The following is a 20,635-nucleotide window of genomic DNA, read 5'->3' on the forward strand; positions in this document are numbered from 1 at the left end:
AGACATTTCCTAAACTCAGTGGGGAGAAACAGACATCTCTAGGTGTCAAGTTATCTCAGAAGGGCATTTAAGAGGCAGCAGACAGGTTTAGACACTAAGACTATTTTTATATTGCTAAACTGAGCCAGGTTTAGGCACTAAGACTATTTTTATATTGCTAAACTGAGCCAGGTTATCACACAGCCCTGCACACTGGTGCATGACCATCCATATGGTCAAATTGCAAGCACCGTCAGCGGCATCCCAGCACCCTCCCAGGCAGTGCCCACACACAGTTCAGGGCTTGGCAGGGGCCTGACACATCCCTAATAAGTGCATTAATGCAGTCTGGCTGCTTTGAAGGCTGAAAGAGTTTAGTTGTGTGCATGTGAGAAAGCCCAGGGTTGGAGGGTGGGTCTGGTCCCATGTTATTTTCTAATATAGTGTGAACTTTTAGAGATCTGTAACCAAAGATGAGCTGAATCCTACAGTAAGTGTAATTTTCAGTGTTTAGGGATGATATTACATCATACCTGTGATATAGTGGGGGAACAAGTGATTTCCATCTCAGTGTAGTGTAAAACAATCCTAAAGCCCTGCAACATGCCATTAGGATGCAGATTTTCTACACTGGGATCACATAAAAAAATTAAGGTCATATCCTTAGGGTTGTTTTGTGTGTGGTGGTTTTTGTTGTTGTTGTTGTTTGGGTTTTTTTTTTTTTTTTCAGCAAATTGGGAAGCCATCCTTTGAGGAAAATTCTGGTTCCAGCAGCCAGAGCATAAATGCAGAACAATTTCCCTGAGGTCTAAGGAGTTACCCTGGTGTAAAAGCTGGTGAGGACTCAGGCTTGCTGACTTCAGAGTTGGATCCTTACACCCGCAAACGCCTTTCAGAGTCAGGAAATCTCAGTGAGAAATTTAAAATTCAGCTCCATACTTGGAGCTGATTTGTAAAATAGGACATTTCTCTGTTTTCCACACAGTCCGTTTGACTTGTCCAACATATGAAAGAAAAAACCTTTGTTCCTATTTAGATTTACTGCCAGGATAATTATCCCTGTATAAATTATCTATAACATGGTACTTTTGTAAATATCTTCTACTGTTGCTATTAAAGATTTCAACGTATTTTAAAAGCACAGTTTACCACAAGTCATTATATTTTAGCACAGCCTGACCTCCTTATCTTCCTGCTGGAAAAGATAGTAAGAGACAGCGTGTACATATTCCTTTTAAAATGAAATACACAATTCCCTCTTTCCCTCCCCACTAACACACTTTTTTGAATTCCAAACTCCCATCGTTTTGCGCAGACCCATCTGCTTCTATTTTGAGGCAACTATTCTTCTGGCTCTGGAGTGCTGGGTAGCACTCCTGCTAAAGTCTGTCACTGTCTCTGGTTAATCAGCTGGAGAAGCTGCTGCTGCTATCTCTGCAGCACTCGGTGCCCACGACAGCCTGGGGAACAAGAGGGTTGGAAGAGAACCTGTTTCTCACACATGCTAGTGGAGAACAGATCACCCGGGTGCCAGCCTTTTTTTTTTTTCTTTTTCTTTTCTTTTTCCCTGCTTCTGTATATTTCATACTGTAGCAATAAATAGTCTTGATAGATGCACACAGGAATTTAAGCAACGACCAGCAAAATGGGTCATGTATTAATTTTAAATAATTTAAAATGGAAATATGCAAGGTAAACCGAAGACTTACTAGTAAATTGGCAGAGGCACTTAGGAGGCAGGCTGTGTAGTTAATTGGTATAGTCATTTTGCTGGTTAAATTAACACATTTTAAAAATACTTTGGTGTACCTTTTGTGTGTAAGTGTGTGGAAATTCTACCAAAACAGAACCGTAAAGTTTTGAGCTGTATAAAGCACTTAATTACCCAGCCTTTCTAGTAAAAGAAAAACGCATTGGGGCGGGAAGGCCAAGCTCCCCCATCAGCCCCAGGCGGTAGGTCCAGGGTCCAACCAGGCCACCGCTGCCCCAGCTCTGCGGGCTGCCCGGCATAGGCAGCTGCTCCTGCTTGGAGCCAGCCACGTGTCCAGGAGGAAGCCGCCTCTGGTTCCAGTTTGTTTAGCAACACCGAAGAATTGAGCCCTGATTTCCAAGGCCAGCAGCTGCCCGTGCACTCGAGGTGGAGCGGGCTGCTGAAGGCAGCAACTTCAGCCAGAGTTTTGTCCATCTTTTTGACTCGCATACATGCCCTTACCTGGACTCCATCTGGGTTCAGGAGGAGATCTGTTTGATCTGAAACTGCACTCTGGTGAACAACCATGACTGTTAGTGTTTCCATCCTGAACATGTCACCCATGTCTAAACCACTTAAAAACAAGGTTTACAATTCTAAAGCAGGTCACGCTGTGGAAAATGCCACCCATATTCTTCAGCTATGCCTTTTAAAATTCAACATGACTGGAGCCTTTTACAGCATCAACTTCAAAATGGAAGCCCTGTATCTACATAGAAAGGAATTTTCTCATTTTCAGTGTTTCTTTTTTTTTTTTTTTTCTGGATGAACAACAAAGTTATTTTGCTTTATTTCATTTTCTGCTTCCTGGGTTTTGTCAAGGCTTAGAGTACTTTTCTTGTGTGGTGAAGATAACATTTGATGAATCAAATGTTTGACAACATTTTCTTGCTTGTCAGAAAAGGCATTCAGAATGCTGTTTTTATAAGACCTAATCTGTACATTCTACAGCAATAGCTGAACTTTCCTTTGTAGCCTATATATGATGTTCTCTGCCTTCCTTCCTGCATTCTAATCTCTGGGCATATACAGTTTTGAAATGTCATATATGCCATTTACACCTTTATTCTAAACGAGCTTCAGAAAACAACCTTATCACACTGGTGTCATTTTCCTTTCAGAGCTTGAAATGCAATGTGTTAATTGTCAGCTATTACTTATTTATGATTATTGCACCAAATCCACGTCTGTTTTCTTGTGGTTCTGAAATAATGTTCTGGGCCATTACTGTTATTATTGCTACTGCTGTTATTTATTGTTCTTATAATGGTATGCATATGCAAATGATACTTTTCAACTAAAATTAAGGGTCTTTTCTTGTTTTGATATAGCTAGGTAGTGCTGAATGAAATAATGGCAATAATAATTTAAAGACACACACACTCCCCCACACAGAAAGACTGCTGACTGTGAAATTTGGTCAAAGTATGGTTAGGGGAATATTGTCAAGATACAAAGGGATTTATGCATGCATTTATTACTTGCACTAGTGGGAGTTCCACCAATAAATCCCTTGGGATGAATGTGAACCTACATTCTTCGATGCTAGTGGAGCAGACCTTATCTTCAGCAATCATTTTATTTCCACACTTTAATGTTCCCATTCTATAGTGCAGCTCTCTATAATTTTTCTAAAAGATTTTTTTATCAGTCTTGATCAAGTGTGTTAGTTGATAAATGGTTAAGAGGTACAGACTACCAGGAAAGATGCAATGAATCATGCTGTCTCCTAGAAACCAGACAGCAAATAGCTTTCAACAACTATTTCAGCCTTCACAAGTACCCTCCACTCCAGTACTCTCTCAAGATGTAATGTAGACTTCCACATTACCTGCATGTTCACCTGCCCAGGAAAATTTGGGACGCAACTGTAATGAAACAAAGTTTAAGTGGAGCCCTTTAGTACCTACCCAGAGGAATGAGACTAACGGTAAAAGAGGGCAAGAGGATGATAACAAAATAGGTAGGTAAGGGAACTATTTCTTCAACAGTTTAACCTAGTCCGGATGTGGGCTTCTGCCAAAAACAGCGGTTCAGCTCTTCCCCTGTGCCTCTGATCAGATTCCCTTCCCTTGAGGCAGTGCTAGCTGTCATGTCATCAACCATATGAACAAGCTGATTTGTCTGAAAAACACACAGTAAAGAAGTGATTAGTTTTCTGTGTTGTGAGGCTGTGCAATTGCTATTGCCAGCACAAGAGATGCACCAAGAACATAAGGCAGGAAGTGTGGGGGAAAGACTGCTGCAGGCTACGCTGCCATCTAAGATTGCTCACTGAGAAATTACACCCTCAGCTAGAGTGGTTTGTTTTGAAGGAATACATTTTTTATTTTACTAAGTAGGCAAGTTGAGACTAGAGGACACCTGGGGTAACATCATGGGCAGTTGAGGGTGACATCGCGGCAAGAGCAATTCCAGGGACTTCTCTCATTCCCTCACGTGCAGACCATGGTATAGAGGCATTGCACATGATGTAGGATATAATACTGAATATTGCAGAGTGACTCTGGTCACATCCCCTGAACAGGGGAAGGCACTTAGGTTGAGGGGATCTAAAGACTACTTGGGTCTGAGCCTGCAATACTTCACTGAAAAGTCACTCCCAAAAGCACATGCATTGTCTTCTCCAGCAGCCAGTTCACACAAAATGAGGCTTCTTCCTATGACTTCAGTGAGATGGACTGGGATTTTTATTACCATCTAACAGGTAGGAAAACTAAGAAAAATAACATAAATAATTTGACTAAAAAATGGAGTAAACGTTCGTAAGTTTTAAATGTGCCTAAAATGTAGCAACCCAGTTGACACAGACCCCAGGAACTGTTCATGGAGGCTCAATGATGTTTCTGAAAAAGTGTAGTTTTTGTACTTCCCTGCTTGCCATGAGGCTGTGAAATAGACAGTGCCACCTCAAGCATGGTCACTGCTTAGGATGTCCCTGTAGCTCCCAGTGTCTCTTCCTTCATTTTACATACACTTGATACAGTTATTGTCCGTGCTGATGCATTCACCTTCTTTTGTTAGTGACATTTGTGAAATTTTCACGTATTCAGTCAGGATTTATGAATGGGCTTTAAAGCAGAAAAACCTGCTGTTGAATATCCATGCTCAGTCACACTTTGCTAACCAGTCACTCAGATGGTTAAAATATAACTTCTGTGAGATAGTTGCCTCCCACTTGGGCAATTACCACAAAAAGAGCTTGCAGACATGGCTGTCTCACAGCAGAGCCCTTCTTCCTGCTTCTCTGTCCTATGGCTTCATAAATCTCTGCTTGTGACATCATAATCTGTTGCTGTGGGAATCCTGCTGGTATCACAAACAGGGGATTACGACCTCAAAGTAGGAGCAAACAGAAAGAAGAGATTGGTTCCGTGAGAAACAAAACATCCTCAGGGAAGATGAATAGATCATCATCCCAGACCTTTCAAGATCAAGCTTACCCACGTCCTGGAAACCTGAGATCATATTCCAGATTGCTGTGTCGTAGTAACCTCATCTGCAGTGTCAAGACCCTACTGAAGAGTCCCTTCACATCCCCCCCCAAAAAAAAGCTGGGTGGGGATGCAAGGCAGATAGGCTTTCAGAACAAGTTCTTTCGCAAAACATAGGAAAAGATCTGTTTCGTTATGATAGTGTAAAGCACATTCCTATCAGACAGAGTAAACTAGCTATAATGCAAATAAACTGAGTTTATACGAAGAAAGTTCAGTTCAACCTCTGTTATCTGTCAATTTAATGATTTTATTTTCATAATTTCACCTTTGAAGAATATGCCACAGGTTTTTGGCCATATCACTGTGGACACCCATGGGAAAGGGTGCCCTACAGGAACAGGAGCAGGAAGGACTCTGGGCAGGACACATCTGAGCAGCTCAGAGACCCAGGGGATCACAGGCAGGAGTCAGTAGTGTCATACTCCTTACACTTGTTCCAGTAAAAGGGAGGAAAATGCCTCAAGATGTTCGATATACCCATATTGTGGCTGACTCAGACCCCTGAGAATCACTGCATTTCTGGAGCTGATACCAGGGCTCTCAGGAGCGCTGTGGGTGGGAAAGGAGAAGGGGTTTGGTACTTTGCTTCATAATTTACACACAGGGCTTCTTTGATGTTTATCCTTTATTACTAATCTAGTGAAACAGAATTTGATGGAAATGCAAGATCAGTAAAGGCATATGCAAATATAACTTTTTTCTTGTAGGTCATTGCCATAGAAACTATTGCTACAGGATCTAGAGAGACATGGCCGGATCATCAAGGCACAGAGAGGAGGGTCTCAGCCTCCTGGGTACTGTAACATTAATACTTATGAAGGTTTACTCAGTTTTTTTAGACAAATTATTTATGTACTCTTTCTTGGTTTTCCTACCTGCTAAATGGGAATAAAAATCCCAATCTGTGTCACTGAAGTCCTAGGAGGAAGCCTCATTTTGTGTGAACAGGCAGCTGGAGAAGACAATGCAAGTGCTTTTAGGACTGACTTTTCAATGAGGGTTAATCTCTGTTGCAGGCTCATGCCCAAGTAGTCTTTAGATCCCCCCAGCCTAGGTGCCTTCCCCTGTTCAGAGTAATAACTGAGTGTCAGCCAGCAGACCTCACTCTTCACTAAGCAGTGGATGTGACTAGAATCAGTCTGCAATATTCAATATTGTATCATACATCATGTGTAGTATTTCTGCACCACGCACAGTCAGCAAATGGGGGAATGAGGGAGGTCCCTGGAATTGCTCCTGCAGTGATGCCACTCTCAACTGCCCATTGCAGGCACATTCATGAGACAAGGACTCTAAAGACAGAGCTCTGTGAGACATTCTGTCCCAGTGGCTGAGCCGTAGGGCTTCAGGTCTTATGACTGGTCAGCCACATGCTATGATTGGGCTCAGCTGGGAAATTCACCCTTTCTGTCCATCTATCTCACCTTTGTGCTCAACAGAGATGATGGTAGATTCAGGTCTCCAGCTGGGTTTGGCTCCTGGGTCATGAAACAGAAGAGTGGTTTTTGAGTGCTGTGGAGATGGAAGGGCTCTGTTTGCCTGTGTACATTTTGGGAATGGTGTGTATGGCATTCGCTCTAGTGTGATACATGGTCTGTACACCCTTCCCTACCTTGTCCTTACCTCAAAGTAACCAGAATATTGTTTTGAATCTAACTTGCACAGTTACTGGCAGGCGTTTGATCTGGCATTTTACTAAGGTGTAACCAAATGGGATTTGTTGAAGAAATTCCTCAGAAATGGCACTTACGCCTTTTTAGTGGGATCTTAGTCCAAGTTCTGGACATCAGCTTTCCTTATGGATTAGCTTTGGATTGAATTTAAACCAGAAGGAGCACATTTTCCAGGTCAAAATCAAGTGCCATAAAGAGCAGCTGAATTTCCACAAGAACATCTGAAATGAAAACTTAACCTTGTCTTGCATATAAGATTTCTATGAGGTCAATACAACTGAAACTTCCTCTGATTTCAAAAAATGTAAAAGAAAAAAAAAAGGCCGTTATGAAAATTCCATTGAAAACTATAAGCTGATGTTCAGTCATCTGATTGTTGGGAACCCATTGCTGATTTTTCCCATGATCACAAACTGTACAGAGGCAGATAAAAAGAGAATCGTCTTGTAGTCATAAAAGTTACACAAACTACACCTTTGTGAAAACAGTTTTTTTTTTTTTGCTGCTGCAGACATAGGCTGCAATTCTACAACACAAGTCAGTGATGTCACTAAAAGGTCCCGGCATCATTCTGCACCTACTGTTCATCATTATTTTCCCACTGTTCTTTCTGTAATGCTGGCAAAACCATTCATGTGAACTCTCTTCTGAATTTGATGATAGAAATGGTGACATAAAGGCAGGAACAAGCAGCCTCCAGTGGTATGTGCAAGTTCACTTTCATTGGCATAAGTTCTGACTGATACTGACTGCGTATGAAATGACAGCTATATTTGCATATCTGTATGTTGGCTTAAATTCTGCTCGTAGTGTTGCTAGTACATATGAAATTAAAATTTTCCCAGGATGTTTTACAGACCTGTCCAAAAAATACTGTTCGTGAAATCAGCTGAGTCTTGGTTTCAGTCTCACATCTCCCCTCCATATCCACTCCAATTTGGACATCATCTGAACATCCATTGTTTGACCTAATGTCAGCCTTTAAACTTAAGACATGTAGGACAAATGCTGGAGAGCAGAGCATTCAGAAGGTTTGGTGACTGCTGGTATACTTTCAAGATAACTCTGATTATGATACTTGATTTACTACTTCTCATTAGAATTGTATAGACATTCTGATTATGAGCAAGCACTAAACAGCTGTGGCACTAAAAGAGATGGGCAGACACAGCAGGGAGAACCAACACATGGTGCCTGATGTAATTCCCTAAGACTGTTACTGATATATCTTTTAGTGCCATTTACTTTAAGAAGGTCATTCAAAACAATGTTACTTTAAAAATGTACAGAATTAAGTAATAATCATGCTGATATTTTTGGAGTTCCTCATTTCTTGAAAAATGAGTTGTCATGCTATTTTAAATACATCACAAGCACAGTCAGTGAGTAAAAAAATAATTCCTGCTTAAAGAATATATTAATTTGTGCCCAAATTTCCAAAGTACATGGGTTTTTATTTTGCTTTGTAAAACTTGTCCAACATTTATGAACTACTGCATTCTCAATCACACACAAAAAAAACCCCATACACAAGTGTTAAAATTGGTGAGTCTCTGAATATTTTGAATGCCAAGTGGGAAATGAATAATGAAACAAAGAACGTGTGTGTCTTGAACACGACTTACATTAGGTTCACACCCACGCTTTCCTTAAATAACCCTTATAATGGAACTCTAGCTATTTACTTTGTATATCTCTGCCCACACTAATTGTTCTTAGGACCCATAAAGTCCTGCACTTTGAGAATGTGAAGTGGCTTTACAGATATGGATAGATCACAATGAGTAGGTAGGTTTCACGATCTCCATTTCAGAGACATGGGCCCTGAGGCACAGAAGTTTAAGTGACATCCCTAAGGACACAGAGGAAACCAGTGGCAAAGACAAGAAGTCCTGAGTTCCTGACATCTCTGCCATGCTCAGTAATCACAAAACTGCATGTCTTCTGTGTACCTCAGAGATTTGTCCATTGCTGCTGGGGAAATTACTGTTCAGAGGTGTCTCTGTACTTTTTTCCTTCCGCAAAATTCGCTGCACAAGTATAATCTAACAATGATTTTAAGCTGAAAAGTGAAAGGGACAGAATCTAATTCCTGCTACTTCAGCCCTAGGAAATGCAAGATGTATGTTCCTGCTGAGTGGGTCCCTCACAAACACTTGTCACAGCACCAGGTCTCCTTCCCTTTGGCAAAAGCCCAGGGCATGTACCTGGGAGAGGTAAAGATGTGTTAAGGCTGAAGAACCTGGGCACTAGTACTAATTTTCTTGTTGGGCATAGGTACCAGCTAGACTGTGTGTGTTCCAGGGATTACAGAAGTGTCAGAGCTCAGTATATTTTGACAGGTCACAAAGGATATGATCCTCTGAGAATCTGTTTATTAAATTTAAAGCAGTTTTCAAGTTGTTCTGATTTTGTTTGTAAACAAACACAAAGAATTAGGAGGTCATTAGAAACTTATGCCTCTGTCCTGACTGAAAATGGAATAAGTCCATTGTCTGCAAAAGAAGGTCCATCTACATGTGACAATGCTTATCTATGTTCCAATGACATTCTACATATGGTCCTACATTTTTTCTGTGTTCTCCTGAATTCACTTCAGGTCTAAGAATGAAAATGCATCTCTTGGGTTTCCTGAAGTTGTTTCCCTTAGTCAGGTGTGATGGTTCCTTGAGATTTTTAACCTGTGTTTTCTCTGCATGGTGTTAAACACCTTGTCTTGGCTCCTTGGTGATTACTACAGGGAGTGGAAAGAATCAAAATTCCCTTTCAAATAGCTCCTTTCTTGTTTCAGTGCTATTTGTAATATAATTTTTTAGTTCTTCACTAGCAGATACTGAAATAAATGTAGAAAATGACATCTCCTAAGTAGGCAGAAATGGGCAAACTTTTTAGGATGATGAACTCCTCTCCATCCTCTGTTTAACAGAGACAGTCAAATCATGTAATCCTTTCCACAAAGTTAAAACCTTTTTAAAACTCCTTATCCTTATTTCTTGTTTGTTTGTTTGTTTGTTTTTGTTTTGTTTTGTTTTGTTTGTTTGTTTGTTTGTTTTCCAGGGGGGCATGGGGTGGGGGTGGTCTTTCTAAAAGGATGATCCAGAACTTCATAATTCTAATGGTTCTTTTTAATTTCTTCACTGCAGTCACTGTTAACTTAGAGCAGTGTGAAAATACTTGAGCTAATTTTAAACAAGGAGTCTTTGAAACAATCTAGCTGGGCAGCGAGGCTCAGCATGGGGTCTCAGTTTGCTTCTCAGCAAGCAGATATTATTTATCTGTGTCTACATTAGCAAGAAACATGTTTTTGTGTGAACAAGTCTACAGTATGAAATTTGGTGCTGAGAAGTCCATATCCACATTGCATACACTCTGGGGATTTTATGTACTCTACTTGTTGAATCTGATCTTGTAGATTAAACTTCCATTAGTGTTTAGAGTTCACCAGATGAACTTTTATCACATAGTCCAAATTAATTTAATCTGAAAGGAACTCCTCTGGTGGCCTCTCAAACCATTCCACAAGGTGAAGCAATCAGATTAGGAAATCTGCTTCAAAATTGATCTAAATCAAAACACTGATGCAAACATACCTTCTGCTTTTTTTAGACTAAACAAGCCACACACATTTGTGCGTGCATGAAGACAAAACAAGATCACCTTTGCCATTCTCTGAATAGGCCAGATGCGACCCATCTGTGGAATGGAAGTGTAGTGCTATGATCTGGCTATTATACTCTCAGGAGACTTTGTCTGTCTCTGTCCTCTCACTTAGTCTTGCTCTCGGTCTCTTCTAAAATGGAATCTATTCCCCATGCCAGATTGGCAGCAATTTTGTTGGCCTGCACCAGTTTTAATATGTCCTTTTGGAACAGGGATAAACAGAACTGGACATGCTACTCCAGATGAAGCTAGTGTTTGGAGCTTGTAATTTAGATTCTGCAAATGCTGGTAGACATCACCACATCAATTACAGGCAGTTCTCATTTCAAGGCTATTTCAGCAATTGTATCAGATAGAAATTTAGCCATCAGCTGCAAATAAGACAGACACTGCAGACCCAGAATAAAAGAATTACAGTGTTCTCTACCACAACTCACCAGCCTGCTCTGAGCACCACCCAGACAAAATCGTATAAATAGTTAGAATGGATCCATAGATTAGAACATATGAAATAGGCAGGACATATTTTCTGTGAACTGTAACTGTATTCATCTGAGAAAAGTTGTGGAGGGAAATCTGCTGGAAAAAGCACATGGATCTGTTCTTACATCCCCTGTAGGATAGTACTGAGGCAGATTTCAGAACAGTTTTCTCTCTAAATGCTCAGATCTCAACACTCCTGGAGTTTGAAATGGGCCATTGACAGGACAATTAAGACTCTGATGGGGTAGTAAGTTTGATGGAAGTGAATATTCTGAGGTTGCACTTTTTCATAGAATTTACTAGATTCTCCTGTCTAATGGACCCTCCACCCCTGCCCACATAACCCATTATTTTGCATTTATACACCACAGGCAGAAAACTATCAGTAGGAGAGAAGGCAGATAGGAGAGAATATGTCTGGTTGCAAAATAAAATATTGAAAGGACAAAGAGTAATAGAAAAACTTCTATTTTTGACAGCTCTACATCTTAAATACATATAAGACTTAAAAGCTGGAAGGCAGCACCCTCCCAGCACTTCACAGTTGCTGTCACTGGACACTTCATGTCAGAAATATGATTCTGACTGACATCTGTGGGAGTAACATTCGCAGGGAGGATTGTACTGAAGAGTAGCTTTGATTTGGCCTATCTATATTGTACCATAGATATTCCCAAGCCAGCTTCTCATCTGGTTTCAGGACAATGTCGTGTCTTTGATAATCAGCCATGCCGAGAGGCAGAGTTATTTTGTTAGGTTCTTCTGCTATGTAAATGTAGTTCTTCTGCCTTCAGGACCTGAGCTAGGATGTCAGTGTCAGGGTGCTTTTACTTATAGTGGATTTGGGCAACAGTCAAAGGTGTAGTATTGCACTGGAAGGTGTGGACATGTCCTCAGCTGGTGATGCTGCAGAGAACGAGAAGTTTACCTGCACTGCTTTCTCCATATCTTGTCTTCCCATTTCTTCTTTCAACATAAGGAGGGCCTTTGGTCTTCGTGTGGTTTTACTTAATTTTGAACTGACTCAAACACTTTGGGTTCAAAAGTTTACATTCAGTGTTATGGTTTCATGTTTTACCAGGATGAAACTGGGGTAGAAGGCTCAGAAAGAATAATTTCTAATTAAAAAAAAAAGGGGGGGGGGGGATGAACAATGTTGTAGAATAGTAAACAAGTGTTGAGTTGAGTAGAATGAGGAAAAAAAAAAAGAAAAAGGTAATGGAAAAAATAATACAATAAATAAATGTCACATGACCAAGTCAATGGGCAACCTGTCTTTAATGACAGTCTGCCACATGCTGGCTTTTTTTCAGCTTGAATTGTGTGTCAGTGTGGGTTGTTTCTTTTTTTAATCCAGTAATTTAATCATTCTGGAAAAAAATAGTGAGGCTGATAACCTTACAGCTCTCAGCAAATAGTTTTAGAGTGTCACAAAAATCTCTGTCATTCTTTCTTTGATTTCTAGCCGCCTCTTAGAAACTTTATTCCCACACTGGTGATGGAGTGACATCCCAGGTCTTACATGTTCTGTGTTGGATTCTGGCCAGTGGTATTCAAACTGCACACACTCTTTGCCAGATCTACTGAGAACCTGTGATGACATTTTTTGGAAGGGCAAGATGTCTCTCAGAGTTCAGGGAATGGGTGGATAATCTGTCACTGTAAGTGTGTATATGATTTAAATAATTGCTTGGCTTCAGTTTACAATCTGGGCTGAGGTGCTGGTTCATTGCTCTGATCTCTGAACCAGTGAGTCCAACTTGAAAGCTTGGGACATGCCCTGCTTCTGTCCACCATATTTTCACAATAATTTTTTTAATTAAAGGGAAGCTCTCAGAAATAAAAACGTTTAGATGCTTTGTAGTTGTCTGTACCATAAAATGAACTGAACTTCCATGACCTTCTGAGTCTTATACAAAGACCCTTGAAGCAGGGTTAGCCTGAGGGGTGGGTTAGCTGGGCAGCTGCCCAGGATGCTTAAGACTAGAGTGCACAACTGAAATTCTAGGTTAATGTTTATACCCAATCAATTAACGCTTTAGAAAGGCATGAAATTCTGGCTTGCCCTGGGCACTGTTTGACTAAAGGCCAGCCATGGCTGGGAGCCCCAGAAGGCTGCAGATCTTGGCTCTGCGGGAGGCCCGGCTGTACAGCAGCAAACAAGCTTTCCTCCAAAGACCCTCAGTGCTCCGTTCAAAAGAATTTTTCATCCTCCACCTGTGGCCATGAAAGAGGGTTGACAGATGGGCTGTTGTAATGGGCTATTGTGTAAATAGCATGCATTTAGCAGAAATGCTGAGGGTGTGTATTTACAGGGGACTTACATGGATTTTCATTGTGAATGAGGAGGGCTCCAGAAGAGCCACTGCAGGCCTGCTGCATTAATTCCCTATGCAGAGCAAACTATTTTCTTTTTCTTCATTAGCTTCTGTTGGAAAGCGAATACAGCAGTTAAGAAAGGGAGGGGAGAAGGTGCTTTGACATAACATTTAGCCTGGATACTAATAGTCACTTTTTAAATAAAGTGGCTTCTCAAACCTTGGACCTTTGTTGGCATTTGTACTCACGTACAAAGGTTTTGGGTCATTCTACCTCATCCCTGTCCTCCTCAAATGTCTATGTGGAATATTTGAGGATTTAGCAGACTGGATAATCAGGAGCAACAGAGTGGAGAGGACTATCAAAAGTGTATTGGTAGGATGGAAGGAAAGGTGAAGTAATGTGTGGAGGAGAGCTATAAAACTGGCTGCAGAAGATTCATGGGAACCTGAAGGCTGGAAGAAGAATCGGAGAAACAGCAGAAAAAATTGCAATAAAGACAAGATGAGAGAAAGAAAATATGTAATTTCAACAAAGAAATGAAGAGTTGACAGGAAGAAGACAATCCCTAGTAAAAATAGGCAGAAATAGAGATGAGCTGTAGTAGCAGGAGAAGTACTGGAGGGGCCAGTCTGAAGGACACCAATGTGAAAGCAGAAGAGGTGATGAGCACTGGTCCCTGGGTGACCCAACAGATGGGTGGGGATGGCTGGCCATACTCTCCACTGTTGTCCTCAGCAGCATGTCAGCTGGCTGGGCCGGGAGCTGGCAATACAGTAGTGATAGGGGCATGAGAAACACGTGATTTCACTGGCAAAGAATAGTTGTTCCCAAGGGACTTAAAAAATTTTGATATATATAGAAACAGGTCTGGCTCTCAGGCACAAGGCCAGCAAGTGAGAAAAGAGTCAGTACACATGCCCATGTTAGTACTCCCTTCTAAAGGGGACCAAGCCTCTGTGAAAACTCATTCTCAGGTATTTCTAGAGCAGCTCCTGCTTGCCATCAAGCAAGTTCGGCATGGGGCCACTAGAGATAAAGTGTCCCTCATCTTTTCTCTGAATCCTTCAATAAGCCCATATTTCTGTTTCCAGCTCAGGATAATATACTCCGTCTGACACTACAGAACAATTGCAGCCAAACAGACAGCACCATGACAGTCCACAGGGCTATTTTCAGAGCATGAGAAAGTTTACTGGAATCTGTACCAAATACCAATGGGTTCAGCCAGCAGAGAAAGTCAGTGCTGCTCACCTCAGGTGCATCAGCTTTTCCAAGCCTTCAATGCTGGCATTTTGCACAGCAAAGGGTTGGCTCTGTGTGAAATACTTAGCAGAGGTGTTAATGTCCTTCTCATGCTGTTGACTGTGCTGACAGCAAGAGCAGCCCTGTTTCCTAGGAAGATGGTGGAAGCTATGATTCTTGTAATGGATCCTCCTTTCTCTCCCCAAAAGTAGAAATTATGTGAACCAGTGGGACAATCAACTGTTTTTGACTGGATGAGGGGTGAGTCATCTCTTGAAATGATCATCAAATTAGGGTGGAATCAGGATATCCATGTATTGTAGAGGAAGATTGGCCTAAGGAGGAGGTTGGCTTTGGCTAAAGTCTCAATACTAGTTCTAAGGTTGTCTTCCTGGGCTGGATTTTGGTTCCATTGCAGCTCCCAAACAAAGAAAGAGTGTAGCCATTAAAGATAATTGTACTTCTGTGCAATTTAGTGAGTAATTTCTGCCTTCCAAGCACACAAAAAAGAAGTACAGTCAGTTTTGTTGTTGATTTTTCTTTCCTGATTCTAGTCAATTGTTAATAATAATGTTGTCATTTTTTTAGACTTGGCACCAAAACTTTATTCATTCCACTCAGAAGGAACTACCACCAACCTATTACAAAACCTGTCATTATCTCACAAAGTCATATTCTTGACATCTGTTAAGTAAAGGTTTATTTTACACTTCAAAAGTCAATCTGCACAGCTGACTAAACTTCTTCAGAACTGTACAGTCTGCTTCTGTCAAATATTTGGGAAAATAGAAGTTGGTTTAAGAAAAATATTTGTTTTAGTTGGAAAATGAGTCGGGTTTTTTTCTGTATATGGGAAAACGTGACTTACTTTGCTTAAAAATTGAAGTAGGAGGTGGAAGAAAGAAGATGAAACATTTCATATATGCTGTATTTGATTTTATCAGTATCAGAAAATGACAGCTGAATCAGTTCTCTCTACATTGTATTTCAAGCTCTGCATTTTTCATTTTTTTAGTTATAACATGCTGGAAGGTTGATGGGGGTCAAACTAAGCTCCTTGATAGTTTGCAAAGAAAGTTCAAGAAACGATTTGATTTAGGGTACCTGTGATTTGCAACCAAGTCTATGCTACATGACAATTTTGGCTTGGCTGTCAGACTTGCTTACGCCATTAACCCAGGTGCAAGAATCTAATGTATGTAATTATAGACCTTGGCAACAATGCTTATAAACACAAAAGTGACGGAAGAATCTTTCAGGTTTTCCAGCAGTTGATCCCACCCTGCTTATTTATCTTTATCATTAACTCTGGCCATGCATGCATGGTATTTACAAGACTGTCTCGTAACTATTGAGAACAATGATGTAAGTGCTACTGTAGACAACTCAGATATTTTTTTACTATCTCAGAATAAATCTCAACAACATGGTGGAATATGTGCATGACTCATTTCTGCTCCAGGTTTTACCTTTTTGACAGCCTTGGCCACACTGTGTCATTAAAGTAAAAAAAGGAGGGTTGTTGTCATAGGAGACTCCCTTCTAAAGGGAACACAAGGCTCTGTATTGCAGACTAGACCCAGTTCTTAAGGAATTCTGCTGTCTCCCTCAGGCCAGGGTTAAAGACATGAATAAAGAACTGTTGGGCCCTCAGATTATTATTCTCCACTACTTTTTCAGATAGGCAGTGATGAGAAATTCAAAGGCAATCAACCAGGGCTTCAGGGCCTTGGGACGACTGGCTAAGGGATCAGGAGCACAAGCAGTGTTGTCTTCTGTTCCCCCATTTGCAGGGTATGATGAGGAAATATGCAGGACGATCCAGCAGATCAACACTTGGCTGCAGGACGGGTGTCACTGGCAGAATTTGGGGTTTTTTGATCATGAGTTGGTTTACATGACACCTGGCCTGCTAACAGTTAATGGTTTGCACCTGGCTCAAAGGGGGAAAAGGATTCTTGGTCAGGAGTTAGCAGGACTCATTGAAAAAACTTTAAACTAAATTTGCAGTGAGAAGAGGAGAAAACCAGGAGTAACGGAGACAAACCCAGGGACAGCATGCCAGCATTTGGGGGATGGGGTGCTAGTGAGGCACTTCCATCTGCTGTCTCAGTGGAGGTAGGGGATGGAGAGCCATGCAGTAGCAAAGACACAAGGGTTATTGATGTGCTTGATCTACTCAAGGGTAGGAAGGCTCTAGAGAGGGATCTGGACTGGCTGGATCATTGGGCTGAGGTCAATTGTATGAAGTTTAATAAGGACAAGTGCTGGGTCCTGCACTTGGGTCACAACAACCCCAGGCAGCGCTACAGGCTTGAGGAAGAGTGGTTGGAAAACTGCTTGGTGGAAAAGGATCTGGGGTGTTGATCAAAAGCCAGCTGAACACAAGCCAGCAGTGTGCCCAGGTGGCCAAAAAGGCCAACAGCATCCTGGCTTGTATCAGGAATAGTGTGGCCAGCAGGACTAGAGAAGTTATCGTCCCCCTTTACTCGGCACTGGTGAAGCCCCATCTTGAATCCTGTGTTCAGTTTTGGGCCCCTCACTGCAAGAAAGACATTGAGCTGCTGGAGAGAGTGCAGAGAAGGGCAACAGAGCCAGGGAAGGGTCTGAAGCACAAGTCTGATGAGGAGCAGCTGAGGGAACTGGAGCTGTTTGGCCTTGAGAAAAGAAGGCTGAGGGGAGACCTTATCGCTGTCTACAACTACCTGAAAGCGGGATGTAGCAAGGTGGAGGCTGGTCTCCCAAGTAGCAAGCAATATGTAGAGAGGAAGTGGCCTCAATTGAGCCAGGGGAGGTTTAGATTGAATATTAGGAAAAATTTCTTCACGGAAAAGGTTGTCAGGCATTGGAACAGGCTGTCCAAGGAAGTGGTGGAGTCACCATCCCTGGAGGTGTTTAATAGATGTATAGATTAGGTTCTTAGGGACATGGTTTAGTGTCAGTGTTAGGTTATGGTTGGACCCAATGAATCTGAGGGTCTCTTCCAACCAAAATGATTATATGATTCTATGATTATAAAAGAACAAAAAAATGGTGTCTTGAATAAAAAAAATAAACATTCTTTAGAAATGTTTTGTCACAATAATTTATTAAATAGAAAATTCAGTTTCCACGAAATCAAAAATGTTCATTTCACTTTTGTCCCCTTCCCCACCAGAAAAAAAAAAAAATATTAAAAAGTCCTGGGTTCATTCAGAACTCAGGAGATCTGCAGAAGGGAAATTCCAGATATCTGTCATCTGTGCAGAGTCACTCTCTGCGGTCAGTCATCACAAGCCTATACTCAGGAAAGGAATCAATTTACCAGTCAGTGGCCAGCAGTCCAAGCAGATGCATTTCTGATGATCACTGAGATAAGGCCAGGATACAGAAAATACAGTTAATAAGTGGCTATCTTTACTCCAATACAAATAAATTTTGATTGCTTCTAGCCATGTAGTCCTGGACCTTATCTTATGCCTGCAGGTCAGCTTTGGGTCAACTATGTCGATAACTGAATTTGGAGCTTAGTAAAGCACATTGGATCAGGCACAACTAAACACACCTCATCACTGGAGTTAAACACTGAAAATAACTTTTTCTTGGGATTATGCTGGTGCACTCAAAGAGAAAAGGACAGGGAAGCCATGTGTGACAGAAAGCAGCAACAACACTTCGTGTATACTGCTGGACTTGGAGGGTGAATTCCAAATGAATGATTTTGAATTTCTGCAAAAGTAATACGTGAGATATTGTTTTCTTCAGTCCACCCAGAAAAGATAGGGCCATAACCAGAAGGAGTATTACACGTAATTGTTCATCTCAGGTACTCAGATCCACAAACTAGCTCCACAACTCTTTCAGTAGTTGTCCCTTAAACTTGAAGTATATGATTTCAAGAGTAGGGTTCATTTTATCATAATTGAGCCATTAAAAATGTGGTATCTAATCTGAGTGGATTGTTTAAACCCCTTCTATAGTCCCTGGAGCAAAACAGGTGTGTATGCAAGGGGTAATTTATATGATAGCTGGACTTCTTGCTCTCTCACAGCATCTACTTCTTCACAGTACAGTGGACTTAGACTAAATATGTTACATGTTAGCCAAGTCGAGTTTCGTGAGATTAATCCTCTTAAATTGCCACTTTAGGCAGACTTGCAAAGCAGCTCAAGACCTGTCCCTGGACTAAATCTTACAATAACTCACAAGGATTCTCCTACAAGGATCAGCATCTCCTAGGGCAAACTTAGCAGCTGATCTGCCTCTAATAAAGCCAGGAGACAGGAATGTAACTAATGACTTTTAAAATCAATGGATAGAACACCTATACAGCACAGAAGTTCAGCTTCTTCCTAGGTCTAGGTGAATTTAAGTGTTCATCTCCTGTCTCCTGGAATGTGTCTCTACCACTACACTGAGTGGTAAAGAGTGGGTACCCTCATTCTCCCATTCTGAGTCTCTTCTGGTTTATAAGGCTAATTTAAACACTCACTGAGAAAGAGAGAAAGCAAGTACTGAGCCACAGAGGTTGGGCTAGGGAACTCTGTCATCTATTAAAATGTTTTACTATTACATATGCCTGTGAGTGATTTAAACCCTGGTATTTAGATCTCTCTTTTCCTTTTCATTGCTTAAATGGGTCATATAAAGTGGAAGAACTGCAGTATGTGGGAACAAGAACACCCCTTCACAAGCTCCCTAAAGCTCTTCTTAATGACCATGACGCCTTTAGAGAGTCAGGAGAACAGGGCTTATATCCATTAGACAGAGAAGGGAACCGAACCCAGAACCCCATATTCTAGATGAGAGCTGCAGTCCGTGGAAGTTCTGGAAAACAGAGGCAAGGGAAAATAGCATTTCCTCCTCCAGCTGGCTTTTAAAAGAACTCATTATAGAAACAGTTTTTTAGCTAGCTTTCAGAGGGAAATCAGCACAGCGATGGGAGCAATGTGTGCCCAGGCGCAGGGGATCAAGAAGGGAGGATGTGGAACTCCTACTTTTATTGTCATTTTGTACTATCTAATTTAAAAAACTCCAGTTCATCAGATAATGCTGGTTTAGGTAGAACTTCATACAGGATTATCCACCTCAGTGCTTTGGGTATATATTAAACCTGGATACATAACTTAAAAATTAGATGCTACTCTAAAGTGCAATGCCTTTATTGACCTAATTTTAAGATGCATAAAACTGGGAAAATATAGATAGTAATTTTCCATCAATTATTTTGATTTTGATCATGTAGTCTAAGTTGCTGAGCCTTAGAATCCACTACCAATCTCCAAACCTACTCTGCATAAACTTTGGGAATTTTGATTATATTTCATGTTAATACACTTCTGTCCATTGCAGTTCAGGTCTGGAGTACTGATTATTATTTCTGTTGCCTTTATGAGGTTTTGGGGGTAAAGCATTTTATAACAAACGATGGGAATTTTCTTCGTCTACTAGTATAGTGTTATCACTGGGACATCATTGGAGAAATCTACGTGCTTTGGGTTTGATGCATCCTTTTATATACTGCCCTATGTTATCATAACAAGAAAGACATTGAGGTACTAGAGAGAGTTCAGAAGAGGACGACAAAGCTGGTGAGTGGTCTGGAGCACAAGTGTGATGAGGAGCAGCTGAGGGAACTGGGGCTGTTCAGCCTGAGAAAAGGAGGCTGAGGGGAGACCTTATCGCTGTCTACAGCTACCTGAAAGGAGGTTGTAGCATGGAGGGGGTTGGTCTCTGCTCCGAAGTGACAAGTGATAGAACAAGAGAAAATGGCCTCAAGTTGTACCATGGGAGGTTTAGATTGGATATTAGGAAAAAGTTCTTCACGGAAAGGGTTGTCAGGCATTGGAACAGGCTGCCTGGGGAAGTGGTGGAGTCACCATCCCTGGAGGTGTGTAAAAGGCCTTTAGACAAGGTTCTTAGGGACATGGTTTAGTGCCAGAGTTAGGTTATGGTTGGACTCAATGATCCTGAAGGTCTCTTCCAACAGAAATGATTCTATGACTCTGTGATTCTACAATTCTGTAGTGTATTTAACATATTTTTAAAAT

This window comes from Patagioenas fasciata, chromosome 2, assembly GCF_037038585.1.
Source record: "Patagioenas fasciata isolate bPatFas1 chromosome 2, bPatFas1.hap1, whole genome shotgun sequence".
NCBI lineage: Eukaryota > Metazoa > Chordata > Aves > Columbiformes > Columbidae > Patagioenas > Patagioenas fasciata.